We start from the raw sequence: 15198 nt of genomic DNA, 5'->3' as shown, positions 1-15198 counted from the left end.
TTCATATGAACTCATAAAAATGCAAATAAGATATCGAGATGTTCAGAAAATATCTTTATGTGCATGTCATTTGCATTCAGGAAAAAAGTATTGTTCAAATAACCCGAGGTTAATAATGTTATTAACATTATTAAAAATAAAAATTTATAAACAATACTTTTTCATGAATAAAAAATACATGCAAGTATAGGTATTGTTTTCTGAACATTCTGATATCTTATTTGCTCTTTTTTTTTAGTTCATATCAACTTGTTATGAAATTTCAAAATAATGATCGAAGTCATTTCAAAATTCACAACAAAGTTATATGAACTCAGAAAAAGGCAATGAAGATACCAGGATGTTCGAAAAACATCACCTACATTTGAATGTAAATTTTATTTGTGAAAAAGGTACTGTTTATACCTTTTTATTTTTAATAATGTTAATAACATTAATAACTTCGGGTAGTCTGAGCATTAATTTTTCCCTTAATGCAAATGGCATGCACATAAAGGTAATGTATTTTTAAACATTATGATATCTTATTTTCATTTTTATGGATTCATATGAATTTGTTACAAATTTTCAAAATATTGGTCAAATGGTCAAAGGGCACTCGGACGACTCACGGATAAATCTAAGGGCAAAACTAAGCGGAGCCAAAAAGTAAGGGCAAAACCCGTGGGCTGGTTCAACTAAGGGCAAAAATGCATTTGTCTCTTTTTTAAACACTCAATTAGCAAATTACCAGAATAAACCTTGAACAAATTTGTAAATACATGACATTTAACAATATTAAATATTTGTTGAATTATTATAAGTAAACCATTTCTAAAAATAAGAGAAAAATCAAAGTGAAAATTTTGGAAGTAAAAAAAAGACAGTAAACACACAGGTGCGCGCGCTGGCTCACTGGGAGACTCGTCCACATGTTGTCACGTGCTAGGCCAGATCCATGTACACAAGCGCATGAGCGTGCCACAGGATGAATCCTATATGACATTTATCACATTGAACTGTTGACCCTTCGCACAAGCTACGAACAAGTGATCGAGATATTGGGCCGGCCCTTTTCAGCAGGTTCTTATAATACAGACTCCCAGTTTGAGGAACCTTTTCTGTAGATTTTCAAAAATGGAACCTTTTCCGTCCGGTTTTCCCAATTTTGGCGATCATCTAGAAGGTTCCTGAACCATTTTTTCTGTTTTTTTATGTTTACTGGCTTTTCCGGTTTCCTTTTTCTATTTGCGTTTTTTATGTTTCGTTTCTTCTTCTTTTTCCAAAATTGGCAAATCTCAAAAACATGTTTATAATCTTCAAAACATGTTCGGATTTTCAAATGGAGTTTTTTTTTCAAATATAGACTACTCACAATGCAAACAAATACTCCGCCATGTCGAGGCACACAATTACAAGATGTCAATCCAGATATTTGATACCCCAAAGACTCCAACAAAAACAACATATCATGTTTCTCCACGTTTCGATGCAGTGCTCCTTCATACTTTACATGAAATGTCAAGTTCCAAGCATGGAGATGTTAAAGAGGCCACTTTTTTCTCGCAAAAAAAGAGGTCACTTTTGATTTAATTTCGACTATGAAGTCCAACGGGCTGCTCATTCATAAAAAAGGGATTGCAGGCTCTCCTAGCCTCTTAATAATTCTTCTTTTTGTGTGCGGGTGATTGGCCTCTCAATAATTCGGCCTTGCCAATGAGAAAAGATGGACCTGGATGAGCATACCCTTCGGCCTCTTCTTTTTTATCTCTTTACTTTTCTATTTCCTTTTCCATTTAATATTTTATTTCCTTTTTCTGCTTTTCTTTTTCTATTTTCAATAAATATGCTTTGCCAAATAAACTTAAACCAATTTTATTACAAGTACAGGTTACTTTTCATAAATATATATTTTTCTATACAAGAATGTTTATCCAATACACGTTAACATCTTTTAAATACACCTTGATTTGTTTTTCAAATATTTGATGATTTTTTTAAAATAACATTGAATATTTTTATGCACATTTAAAAAAACACTTTGTACATTCTAAAATTTATGGGGATCATTTTATAAACAATGTTGAACATTTTTGTGCATGGTGAATATTTCTTAAACAGATGATAAACATTTTTTATATATATGCGAAAAAATATATACATTTTTACTGATGAACATTTTTTCAATATGCATTCAATTTTGTTTTCAGCCACGCATAGAAAATAAATGATTTTTTTATAAATGCATGAAAGCCCTCTTACATAACATGCAATTTTTTACTATACGCTGATTATTTTTCAAATATGTGGTGATAATTTTTTAAAGGGACAATTACACTTTTTCCCTTAGTTATGCCAGCCTGTGCTTTTGCCCTTACTTTTTGTCTCTGCTCAGTTTTGCCCTTAGATTTATCTTCGAGGTTGTCTGAATGCCCTTTGACTGTTTGACCAATACTTTGAAAATTCATAACAAATCCATATGAACTCATAAAAATGCAATAAGATATCGAGATGTTTAGAAAAGCATTACCTTTATGTGCATGTCATTTGCATTCATGAAAAAAGTATTGTTCAAACAACCCGAGGTTAATAATGATATTAACATTATTAAAAATAAAAAATTATAAAAAAAATACTTTTTCATGAATAAAAAATACATGCAAGTATAGGTATTGTTTTCTGAACATTCTGATATCTTATTTGCATTTTTTTAGTTCATATCAACTTTTTCTGAAGTTTCAAAATAATGATCGAAGTCGTTTCAAAATTCAGAACAAAGTTATATGAACTCCGAAAAAGGCAATTAAGATACCAGGATGTTTGGAAAACATCACCTACGTTTGCATGTAATTTTTATCTGTGAAAAAAGTATTGTTTATACCTTTTCATTTTTAATAATGCTAATAACATTAATAACTTTAGGTAGTTTAAGCATTAATTTTCTCTTAATGCAAATGGCATGCACGTAAAGGTAATGTCTTTTTAAACATTTTGATATCTTATTTTCACTTTTATGGATTCATATGAATTTGTTACGAATTTTCAGAATATTGGTCAAATGGTCAAAGGGCACTCAGACGACTCACGGACAAATCTAAGGGCAAAACTAAGCAGAGCCAAAAGGTAAGGGCAAAAACCCATGGGCTGGTTCCAACTAAGGGCAAAAATGCATTTGTCCCTTTTTTAGACACTCAATTAGCAAATTACTAGAATAAACCTTGAACAAATTTGTAAATACATGACATTTAACAATATTTAATGTTTTTTGAATTATTATTATTAAACCATTTCTAGAAATAAGAGAAAATCGAAGTGAAAATTTTGGAAGTAAAAAAGACAATAAACTCACAGGTGCGCGCGCTGGCTCACTGGGAGACTCGTCCACATGTCACGTGCTAGGCCAGATCCATGTACACAAGCGCATGAGCGTGCCACAGGATGAATCCTACTAGTGGATGGGGCGCGCCCTGGGCGCGCCTCCTCTGCGTGACTGAGCGGACCAATCTTGCTAATGCTTGCTGAGGCGTCACTGTGCGGTGTTCTTTTGAATTGTTTTTTGTTCTGTGGGCAGCACGTGTGCATGCAACTATTGCTGAACTTATATAACTTATTGATCTCTAGAAAGTAGAGCAATCCAGTAGAAGTGACAGTACCATCTTATAAAAAAAAGCTACAGCAGTAAAAATGCATTGCTGGCAGTGCATATTCATAAAATACATCAGGTGAGCAAAGACATGATCACAGGAGCATGGTACATATGGATATGCATCTAATAATATTGATTTCATAGTGTGAATGTTGATATCTTTTCCTACAAAGCTAGTCAAAGTTTACAAAGTTTGACTTTGACCAAATCTTATATGCAGACTAAAAAGAAAAGGAAGGAGTATGAACAGAGAAGCAGCAGTCTTGCAGCCTAAATGAATGATTACAAAGAAGAAAGGTGCTTCAAAACAATGGTTAGCACTGGCGAAAAGTAGATGCACTTAGCAGGTAAAGCCGACCTCGACGACCATCGCTTTTTCACATCTGTTCCTCCTGCTATCCTGGCCGTCAAGTCGACCATGACGACCACCACCTCGACGGCCACCACGTCGGCAAGCGTGTAGAGCACTGGCCCCCGATCACGTCGAGCTCAAGGAGGCTCAAACTGACCCTGCAGCCCACAACACGGCGGAAGGATGGAAATAAATTAGATCCTTGTCCATTGGAAATTCACTTTGGCTTACAGATAGCTGCTAGAGTAAAATACTTCAAAGCACTCTTGTTTAGGAAGTGGATTCATTCTCAAATATAGATAGACAAAGACACATGAAGGTTTATCTCACTGGACAATTATGTGACCATGACGGCAAAATGTATCTTGATAAATTGGATGGTGAGGCGCTATGACAATATAAGATTTCTCGGGTTTGGCATTCATCCAAGAATATTCAGAGTTCCAGTCAGGTCAGAGCTACACTTAAACGCGTCGGGCTAGCTAAGTTCAGAAGCATGGCATCTTGGATGGTTCAACTGGTCAAAAGATAGAGATTTGAAATTAAGATTCATGATCAAATTATTTTTCATTTGTGTTGTAATTTCAGCATAAGAGGTGTGAAGTACTATTCGACCCCATTTTTCAGTAACCATACAGTTCCAAAATGTGAGACATTTCAAAACTGCTACTTTTCTTAGCAGAAAGTCTGAAGTTATGTGTGAGTTACCGAGTAGAGCAAGATGTTGGAGGCCTTGTAGATCACCGCCAGGTTGGCGTCGTGGAGAAAGGCAAGGCCCTTGGCCGTGACGACAGCGATCTTCATCCTTGTCATCCACAGGAGGGAACCATTTGTACCTTAAGGAAATAGGATGTTTCAGGTCAGTTTCCTCCTCCACATTGACTTAGAGTTGTAAATTGCAAGTACAAGAAGTTGGTCAGATAATTAATTTTTTAATCCAAAATATTGAGTATCCCTTCTTAGTAAATATCCAATATCTATATTCATCTGATTCAGAAAGAGGAACTGTCGTCCCTTTGGAAGGGAGAGCGCAGCTCAGCTATCTGTACGCGGCCGACATACCAGCATGCGTGGATCGTGTGGCAGGGCAGGCACCGTCAGGGTGTGACCTTCGAAGCCATGATGCTCTTCCTAATGCTGCAGCAACGCAGACACCTCCTCCTCTCCTAGCTATGACAACATCTATTTGGTTGTCTCATCTACAAGGCAAAGCAAGGAAGGAGAACAAAGATGAATCAAGCTGCTTTGACAACATCTATTTGGTTGTTTCCTGTACAAGGAAAAGCAAGGAAGGATAACAAACATGAATCAGATGCAATAAAAAAAAAAGAGAGCACGATGAAAAACATGCCACAGGGATATGAAGAAATCTTGATGACATCGGCAGCCGATGACTGAGACACCATGTTTGTGCGGTGAACGAATTTCCTGATTTTGGAGCAATGAAGCCTCAAAATATTTTTTTGGCAATCTTGTTTGTTATTCGGAAACTGCAATTAATGCATAGTCCTACATCCTTGTTGCAGCTATCTCTAGAGTATTTCAACAAACATATTGTGGGTGTGAGCATAGGGCAAACTTGCAAGTCTTGACTCTTGTGTTCTGTATCTGGTGCTTGTGGATGACCAAGACAAGCACCATAGTAACCAGTGCCTTGACGTTGCAGTCCAGGAAAGTAGTGTATCACATATATTTGTATTTGTAGTACAGGAAATCAATCAGCCGCTGTTCAAGAGCACTAAATGTAAGAAGATCAGTTCCACCAGCGGCGAGACGGTCTGAGCCCTCGGCTCATGCTGGAGTGTCAATGACTGAGCTTCCTCCAAGACAGTTCAGAAAATTTATGAAAAACAACACAATGTCTTTGTCTTAGTAACAGATTTACTAATATCCAATTTATTTCACATGATAGATCATTTGAAGGTAAATCTACTAAAACTTCCTAGGTATACATAAGTCACGTTCAAATTAGGAACAATAACAGCGAAGAACACCAAGCTTTGAATGATATATTTTTCGCAATTGTCACTGGGGCTGATAATCCTACTACAAAGATGCACAACCCTTTGAATATAAAAAACAACCACTAATACCACAAAAGAGGATGAGAGCCAGATCATCCAAAGAAAAATCAAAGAAGGGTAAGAAATAATAAAATGGGCAGATAAAATACAAGGAACAAACTCTCAACAACCAGCCAAAATACCCCAACGAAATTCCAATGGAACAGCAAAAGAAAGAAGAAGAATACAAAAGAGAAACAGGAGATGCAAATGAGAAAAAAATCTAAGCCAAAAAAGTGTGATCAGACCCATGGGTGGAGGGGCTGAACTTAACTAAAGCCACACCAGGAAGCATCGAAGGCTCACAAACCTGCAACAACCAGGGGACTGTCGCTGTCGGTGGGCGCGGACGGCGAGGCTAAGCGGAGTGCTGAGGAATGAGAGAAGGGGGTCAGAGCGAGTGGGATCAAATCTAACACATAGTCAAAGTGACCAAGCGAAGAGGATTTACCTTGCTCGTCGCCGACACCTGAATCAACTACCGAGGTGGTCGGCGGGCGTTGATGTGAGCTCCGTCACCAGCTGTTTGTCCTGCTCCTGAACGACGACGGGGCGCGGTGCTCGCCGGCCGGGCGCGGTTGGCTGCTCCCCCTCCTCGCGTCCAAACGCGACTGCTGCTCTCCCTCTCCTTGGACAAGTCTAGCAGATCGACGGAGCCGACGGGGTTCTTTCGGATGACGCGCCGATGGGCGAGGACGACGACGGCGTCCAAGCCCTTCCTCTAGTAGCTAGCGCGACAAATTCGGAGAATTTGGGATGGGTGGAGACGGCGGCGTGCGAGAGAGGGAATGGGAGGAGACGGCGGCGTGGACTGCTCGGTTTGAGATGGGAGGAGATGACGGCTGTCTTTCTGGGGAAGTTTCCTTTCTCTCTGTTTTCACGAGGGAGGTGTTACCTGGGGAAGTTTCTCGGGTGAGATTTTTCTATCGCCTTGCCACAGTAAAAATGATGACCTGGATAGCCCGAGCGTCCGCCTAGACATTCGACAAAAGCGAACGACCTGACGACGTGGCTATCGCGAGCTATCGTCTTTGATGCGCAGCTGAATGGTTTTAATATGACATTCACCATGTTGAAGTGTCGACCCTTTGCATAGGCTAAGAACAAGTGATCGAGATATTGGGCCGGCCCTTTTCAGCAGGTTCTTATAATACAGACTCCCAGTTTCAGGAACCTTTTCTGTAGATTTTCAAAAAGGAAACCTTTTTCGTCCGGTTTTCCCAATTTTGGGAATCATCTAGAAGGTTCCTGAATCATTTTTTTGTTTTTTAATGTTTACTGGCTTTTCCGGTTTCCTTTTTCTATTTGTGTTTTTTTATGTTTCGTTTCTTCTTCTTTTTCGAAATGGGCAAATCTCAAAAACATGTTTATAATCTTCAAAACATGTTCAGATTTTGAAAACAAGTTTTTTTTTCAAATATAGACTACTCACACTGCAAACAAATACTCTGCCATGTTGAGGCACACAATTACAAGATGTCAATCCATATATTTGATACCCCAAAGACTGCAACAAAAACAACATATCATGTTTCTCCCACGATGCAGTGCTCCTTCATAGTTTACATGAAATGTCAAGTTCCAAGCCTGGACATGTTAAAGGGGCCACTTTTAATTTAATTTCGATTATAAAGTCCAATTGGCTGCTTTGTGTATCAGCCAGCTTAGCTATTGATTGCAGGCTCATTCGTAAAATACAAAAGTATTGCAGGCTCTACTGGGCTCTCAATAATTTGGCTCGGCCTATCAGAAAGATTGACCTGGATGAGCATAACGCTTTGCCTCTTATTTTTTTATCTCTTTGCTTTTCCATTTCCTTTTCCTTTTTGTATTAATTTTCCTTTACTACTTTCTACTACTTTTTCTTTCCTGGTATAATTTTTGCTAAAAATAAATGCCAAAAACAATTATAATAAGTATGTGATATTTTTTTTCGCCAAATATATTTTTTATAAGTGAATGTTTAGCCAATACAGCTTGAAAATTTTCTAAATAAAGATTTGCTTTTTCAATACAAGAAAATTGTTTTTCAAATAACAATAATGATCTTTAATACACATTGGAAAAAAATAAAAAAACACTTTGAACATATGCTAATATATAAGAACATTTTATAATAGTGTGAACATTTTTAAAGCATGGTAAATATTGTGAAAATAAAATGTACATTTTTCTGATTTTTTGTAAATAGTTGAATAATTTTGTAATCATTTTACTTATGAATTTTTGAAATACCCAAATATTAGTTTTCAATTAGGCATGAAAAATTGATGAATTTTTTAATAAATACATGAAAAACTTTTTAGATAAATGCAATTTTTGTACTATGCGCTAATTATTTTTTCAAATATGTGTTGGCCATTTTTCAAACAGATGATTACCATTTTTTTATTTTAGAATACACAGTGAACAAATTTGTAAATACATGACCGTTTCAAAAAAATATGTAATCCTTTTCTGAATATTATTATTACAACATTTTTGAAAATAAGAGAGAAGCGAAGTTAAAAATTTTGAAGTAAGAAAAAGGAAAAATAAACTCAGGCATGTGTGCTGTGGCTCGCTAGGAAACTCGTCCACATGTCGTCGTGTGCTGGGCTTAGTGGGCTAGATCAATGTACGCGAGCATGAGTGACACGATGCTTCTAGCTCGCTAGAAGCAATATATAATAGTACAACAGAGCGACGAATACGAATTTTGAGCTCTAGGTGGCTCGTGATAATTCGGCCTGGCGTATGAGAAAGATGGGCCTGAAGCCCTGGATGGACATGAAAAATCTCAGGAGGCAACCAATGCATGAGGTTCATAGAAAAAAAAAACATGAGGTTCACAGTTCAGAGTTCACACGAGGCTTTGCTAGAACGCATTTGTGGTTCAATGGTTAGTAGGACAGTGCTATCCCTTCAAGTCCTGGTGCTCGCATTTTCCTGGATTTCTTTCAAGATTTTCGGCGATGCGCGTTTAGTGGGAGGAGAGATTTCCGTCGACTACGAGGTGTCTGTAGTGTCTTTGTTAATCTCAAGATGATATGTCGGCCCAGTCTCTTGGATATGCTCATGAGGGTAGGTTTTGCGTGTGTGTTTTTCATAGGGATGGGTGTATGCGCGTATATATGAACATCTACGTTCGTATTGTGTTCTAATAAAACGCAGTCGTGAAAGCAAAACTGATTTTGCTATAATGACAGGTCAAACAAATTGCTATAATGCTGACATGATAACACCCCGTTTAAGAATTCTGGCGCCGGCGCAGCCGTGTAGGGTGTGCATGCATCGTTGTCCGAAATGGACAGGCTAAACCACTGATAAAACACATCATTACCAGGTTTCATTTGCTGGCGATGTTCATTATTTATACACTGCCCAGATTGGCAGCTCAGTTTCCGTTTGGTTCAGGGATAGTATTTTTGATCGGCAACGCAGAGTTCAGGCTGTCTGTATTCTGCTCTGTCGACTACTGCACGTCTCCGATTTTCAATTGCTGGAAAGATACTTCGTGTTGGGCTGTGATCTCTACAGCTATCAGCTCTGTTCCATGTTTTTCCGGTAGAACATGTTGTTAGGTTCAGTATCTGACACCATTGGTCTAAGAAATATGTCCATCCTCACTTATTCAGATCATCCAACAGATGCTCCATTGTTCTTTCAGGTAGCTGATTGACTAGTTGGTCATTTGATTAGTCTGTTGGAGCAATGTGCCAAAATTCAACAGGCTTTGCCATTAGAGACGAATCAATAATACAGCTGATTTTGACGTCTTGGAACCGTATGAATTAACTTAATTAGCAGCCGTTGAATTAACAGTATCATGCTTTCCTCAGCGGTCGTACGTGTCCCGGAAGAAACATCAAGAAACCTTAGTTAAGAAGTACTGGCCGGAAAGCAACTAAGATGCAGACATTCAGTCGGTGGGAAAAATATTCCTGTATATACAACTGAGTGACTGAGATGAATTGTTTGAAATGTAGTTTGCGTATCTTGAATGGAATTAAGTCCGGATAGTCAAACACGTTATCCATATGCCGTGACCATGTGTGAATGCTCTGTTGTGAGCAATGCTGTTCCTACGTGTATTTTTTTAAAAGATCTTAACGTACAAGATATATCTAAACGGTTAGCTAAAGTAATGGATCTTACAATCTAAAATAAACCATTTGTTATCCCTCAAAAAAAAACATTTGTGTAGAGTTTTTGTAGGCTTTTTTATGTAGGAATAGGATGTTTCATGTTTTCTACTCATTCGGTTCCCAAATCGTTTTAGAAATGAAAACTTACTAGCATTAAACATGAAATAATTTAGATTTGCCACACAAAATTGAAGTCGGTAAATCCATGTAATAAGTCCTTCCATCGGAGGAGCGACTGTGTCGAGTGGTGATCGTGCTCTTTCGCAGAAGTTGGAGCAACCTTCCATCATCACGTTTGGCGCCAGCGAGGATTTGGAGTATACATGTGTGGTACTATTGGCATGGGTTTATTTGAACTATTTGCCAGCTATTGCAAACAGGCGAAGCCAGGGGCGTGAGCTCACTGAGGGGTGACGATGGTGGCATTGCGTTTGTATTGACGTGTGTGGTTTCCTATAATGTGTGCTCGAGTTCGGTTTTCCCGTGCCACCATGGCCCGGTGTGGTTTTCATCCGGTTTTCCTTATTAACGGGGCAACTCCTTTTATTGTATAAATGATTGGTAGAACTCTCGCTTGCTTTGGTAAAAAAAAAGGTGTGGCTACGCTGGTTGTGTCTAGCGTGACCAGGTGAGTGGTGTGTGTCTGTAGCGGCATCGCTCTCAGACCTACCCAATACAGTATGCTAGTGGATGGGGATGGGTTCGCAACGATTCTTGTGCCTATTGTGGTCCAGTCTAAGACCGTCTATGTTGGGCACATTCTCACTAGATCAATCTCATGGTGGGGTGAAACACTTCGGACAAAATCCTTATCCCAACTAGAGTCAATGCCAACCAAGATGGGACTTTGACATCATCTCCTCCTTGGAGGCGTTATTGAAGAGGTTTTATCCCTTCTGTTGGACGATGGCCGGTCAAGGTCCAAGGTATTTTATGGTGGCTAAAGGAAATATGCCCTAGAGGCAATAATAAAGTTATTATTTATTTCCTCGTATCATGATAAATGTTTATTATTCATGCTAGAATTGTATTAACCGGAAACATAATACATGTGTGAATACATAGACAAACATAGTGTCACTAGTATGCCTCTACTTGACTAGCTCATTGATCAAAGATGGTTGAGTTTCCTAGCCATAGACATGAGTTGTCATTTGATCAACGGGATCACATCATTAGATCATTAGGAGAATGATGTGATTGACATGACCCATTCCGTCAGCTTAGCACTTGATCGTTTAATTTATTGCTATTGCTTTCTTCATGACTTATACATGTTCCTATGCCTATGAGATTATGCAACTCCCGATTACCGGAAGAACACTTTGTGTGCTACCAAACGTCACAACGTAACTGGGTGATTATAAAGGTGCTCTACGGGTGTCTTCGATGGTGTTCGTTGAGTTGGCATAGATCGAGAATAGGATTTGTCACTCCGATTGTCGGAGAGGTATCTCTGGGCCCTCTCGGTAATGCACATCACTATAAGCCTTGTCAGCAATGTGACTAATGAGTTAGTTACGGGATGATGCATTACAGAACGAGTAAAGAGACTTGCCGGTAACGAGATTGAACTAGGTATTGAGATACCGACGATCGTATCTCGGGCAAGTAACATACCGATGACAAAGGGAACAACGTATGTTGTTATGCGGTTTGACTGATAAAGATCTTCGTAGAATATGTAGGAACCAATATGAGCATCCAGGTTCCGCTATTGGTTATTGACCGGAGACGTGTCTCGGTCATGTCTACATAGTCCTCGAACCCGTAGGGTCCGCACGCTTAAAGTTCTGTGACGATCGGTATTATGAGTTTTTGTGTTTTGATGTACCGAAGGTAGTTTGGGGTCACGGATATGATCACGGACATGACGAAGAGTCTCAAAATGGTTGAGACGTAAATATCGATACATTGGACGACTATGTTCGGACACCAGAAGTGTTTCGGGAGGTTTCGGACATATACCGGAGTACCGGGGGGTTACCGGAACCCCCCAGGGAGTATATTGGGCCTAATGGGCCTTAGTGGGAGAAGAGGAGGGGCGGCCAGGGCAGCCGCGCGCCCCCTCCCCCTCTAGTCCGAATTGGACAATGAGGGGGGGGGCGCCCCCTTTCCTTCTCTTCTTCTCTCCCTTCCTCTCCTACTCCTACTCCCGGTGGGAGTAGGACTCCTCATGGGGCGCGCCATAGGAGGCCGGCCCCCTCCCCCTCCTCCGCTCCTTTATATACGGGGAGGGGGCACCCCTTGGAAACACAACAATTGATCATTGATCTTTTAGCCGTGTGCGGTGCCCCCCTCCACCATAATCCACCTCGGTCATATCGTAGCGGTGCTTAGGCGAAGCCCTGCGTCGGTAGCTTCATCAACACCGTCACCACGCCATCGTGCTGACAAAGCTCTTCCCGGAAGCTCTACTGGATCATGAGTTTGCGGGACGTCACCGAGATGAACGTGTGCTGAACGCGGAGGTGCCGTACGTTCGGTACTGAGGATCGATCGATCGTGAAGATGTACGACTACATCAACCGCGTTGTCATAACGCTTCCGCTTATGGTCTACGAGTGTATGTAGACGACACTCTCCCCTCTCGTTGCTATGCATCACCATGATCTTGCATGTGCGTAGGAAAATTTTGAAATTACTACGTTCCCCAACAGTGGCATCCGAGCCAGGTTTATGCATAGATGTTATATGCACAAGCAGAACACAAGTGAGTTGTGGGCGATACAAGTCATACTGCTTACCAGCATGTCATACTTTGGCTCGGCGGTATTGTTGGATGAAGTGGCCCAGACCGACATTACGTGTACGCTTACGCGAGACTGGTTCTACCAACGTTCTTTGCACACAGATGGCTGGCGGGTGTCAGTTTCTCCAACTTTAGTTGAACCGAGTGTGACTACGCCCGGTCCTTATTGAAGGTTAAAACAGCACTAACTTGACGAACTATCGTTGTGGTTTTGATGCGTAGGTAAGAACGGTTCTTGCTCAGCCCGTAGAAACCACGTAAAACTTGCAACAACAAAGTAGAAGACGTTTAACTTGTTTTTGCAGGGCATGTTGTGATGTGATATGGTCAAGGGATGATGTTATATTTTATTGTATGAGATGATCATGTTTTGTAACGGAGTTATCGGCAACTGGCAGGAGCCATATGGTTGTCGCTTTATTGTATGAAATGCAATCGCCATGTAATTGCTTTACTTTATCACTAAGCAGTAGCGATAGTCGTAGAAGCAATAGTTGGCAAGACGACAACGATGCTACGATGGAGATCAAGGTGTCGCGCCGGTGATGACGGTGATCATGACAGTGCTTTGGAGATGGAGATCAAAGGCACAAGATGATGATGGCCATATCATATCACTTATATTGATTGCATGTGATGTTTATCCTTTATGCATCTTATTCTGCTTTGATTGACGGTAGCATTATAAGATGATCTCTCACTAAAAAAATTCAAGGTACAAGTGTTCTCCCTGAGTATGCACCGTTGCAAAAGATCGTCGTGCCGAGACACCACGTGATGATCGGGTGTGATAAGCTCAACGTTCTTATACAACGGGTGCAAGCCAGTTTTGCACACGCAAAATACTCGGGTTAAACTTGACGAGCCTAGAATATGCAGATATGGCCTCGGAACACTGAGACCGAAAGGTCGAGCATGAATCTGATAGTAGATATGATCAACATAGTGATGTTCACCATTGAAAACTACTCCATTTCACGTAATGATCGGTTATGGTTTAGTTGATTTGGATCACGTAATCACTTAGATGATTAGAGGGATATCTATCAAAGTGGGAGTTCTTAAGTAATATGATTAATTGAACTTAAATTTATCATGAACTTAGTACCTGATAGTATTTTTGCTTGTCTATGTTGTTGTAGATAGATGGCCCGTGCTGTTGTTCCGTTAAATTTTAATGCGTTCCTTGAGAAAACAAAGTTGAAAGATGATGGTAGCAATTACACGGACTGGGTCCGTAACTTGAGGATTGTCCTCATTGCTACACAGAAGAATTACGTCCTGGAAGCACCGCTGGGTGCCAGGCCAGCTGCAGATGCCGTTGATGACGTTAAGAACATCTGGCAGAGTAAAGTTGATGACGACTCGATAGTTCAGTGTGCCATGCTTTACGGCTTAGAACCGGGACTTCAACGACGTTTTGAACGTCATGGAGCATATGAGATGTTTCAGGAGTTGAAGTTAATATTTGCAACTCGAAACAGGGACTACGGATTGAGCGAAGATTGGTTAAGGACGAGGTGACGATGCGCGTGGGAAATGGTTCCAAAGTCGATGTGATCGCGGTCGGCACGCTACCTCTACATCTACCTTCGGGATTAATTTTAGACCTGAATAATTATTATTTGGTGCCAGCGTTAAGCATGAACATCATATCTCGATCTTGTTTGATTCGAGATGGTTATTCATTTAAATCTGAGAATAATTGTTGTTCTATTTATATGAGTAATATCTTTTATGGTCATGCACCCTTGAAGAGTGGTCTATTTGTGTTAAATCTTGATATTAGTAATACACATATTCATAATGTTGAAGCCAAAAGATGCAGAGTTGATGATGATAGTGCAACTTATTTGTGGCACTGCTATTTAGGTCATATTGGTATAAAGCGCATGAAGAAACTCCATACTGATGGACTTCTAGAATCACTTGATTATGAATCACTTGGTACTTGCGAACCATGCCTCATGGGCAAGATGACTAAAACACCGTTCTCCGGAACAATGGAGCGAGCAACAGACTTATTGGAAATCATACATACTGATGTATGTGATCCAATGAATATTGAGGCTCGCGACGGGTATCGTTATTTTCTCACCTTCACAAATGATTTAAGCAGATATGGGTATATCTACTTAATGAAACATAAGTCTGAAACATTTGAAAAGTTCAAAGAATTTCATAATGAAGTGGAAAATCACCGTAATAAGAAAATAAAGTTTCTAGATATTTGAGTTACGAGTTTGGTCTACATTTGAAACAATGCAGAATAGTTTCGC

The 15198-nt window shown here is 39.8% G+C and overlaps 1 long non-coding RNA gene across 1 annotated transcript; it reads right to left on the bottom strand.

Annotated features, from left to right (window-relative positions):
• Nucleotides 1-3737: 3737 nt before the first annotated feature.
• Nucleotides 3738-6904, bottom strand: LOC125536464 (uncharacterized). The gene is made up of 5 exons (XR_007295048.2): nucleotides 6492-6904; nucleotides 6351-6410; nucleotides 5040-5176; nucleotides 4686-4813; nucleotides 3738-4135 (listed from the first exon to the last, which is right to left on the bottom strand). It is a non-coding gene; the product is annotated as an uncharacterized LOC125536464 (long non-coding RNA).
• Between the last annotated feature and the right edge of the window lie 8294 nt (nucleotides 6905-15198).

This window comes from Triticum urartu, chromosome 2A (genome assembly GCF_056163025.1).
Source record: "Triticum urartu cultivar PI428250 chromosome 2A, HENAU_Tu73, whole genome shotgun sequence".
NCBI lineage: Eukaryota > Viridiplantae > Streptophyta > Magnoliopsida > Poales > Poaceae > Triticum > Triticum urartu.
The sequence above is the reverse complement of the archived record's forward strand: the minus strand, read 5'-3'. Positions and strand labels throughout refer to the sequence as shown.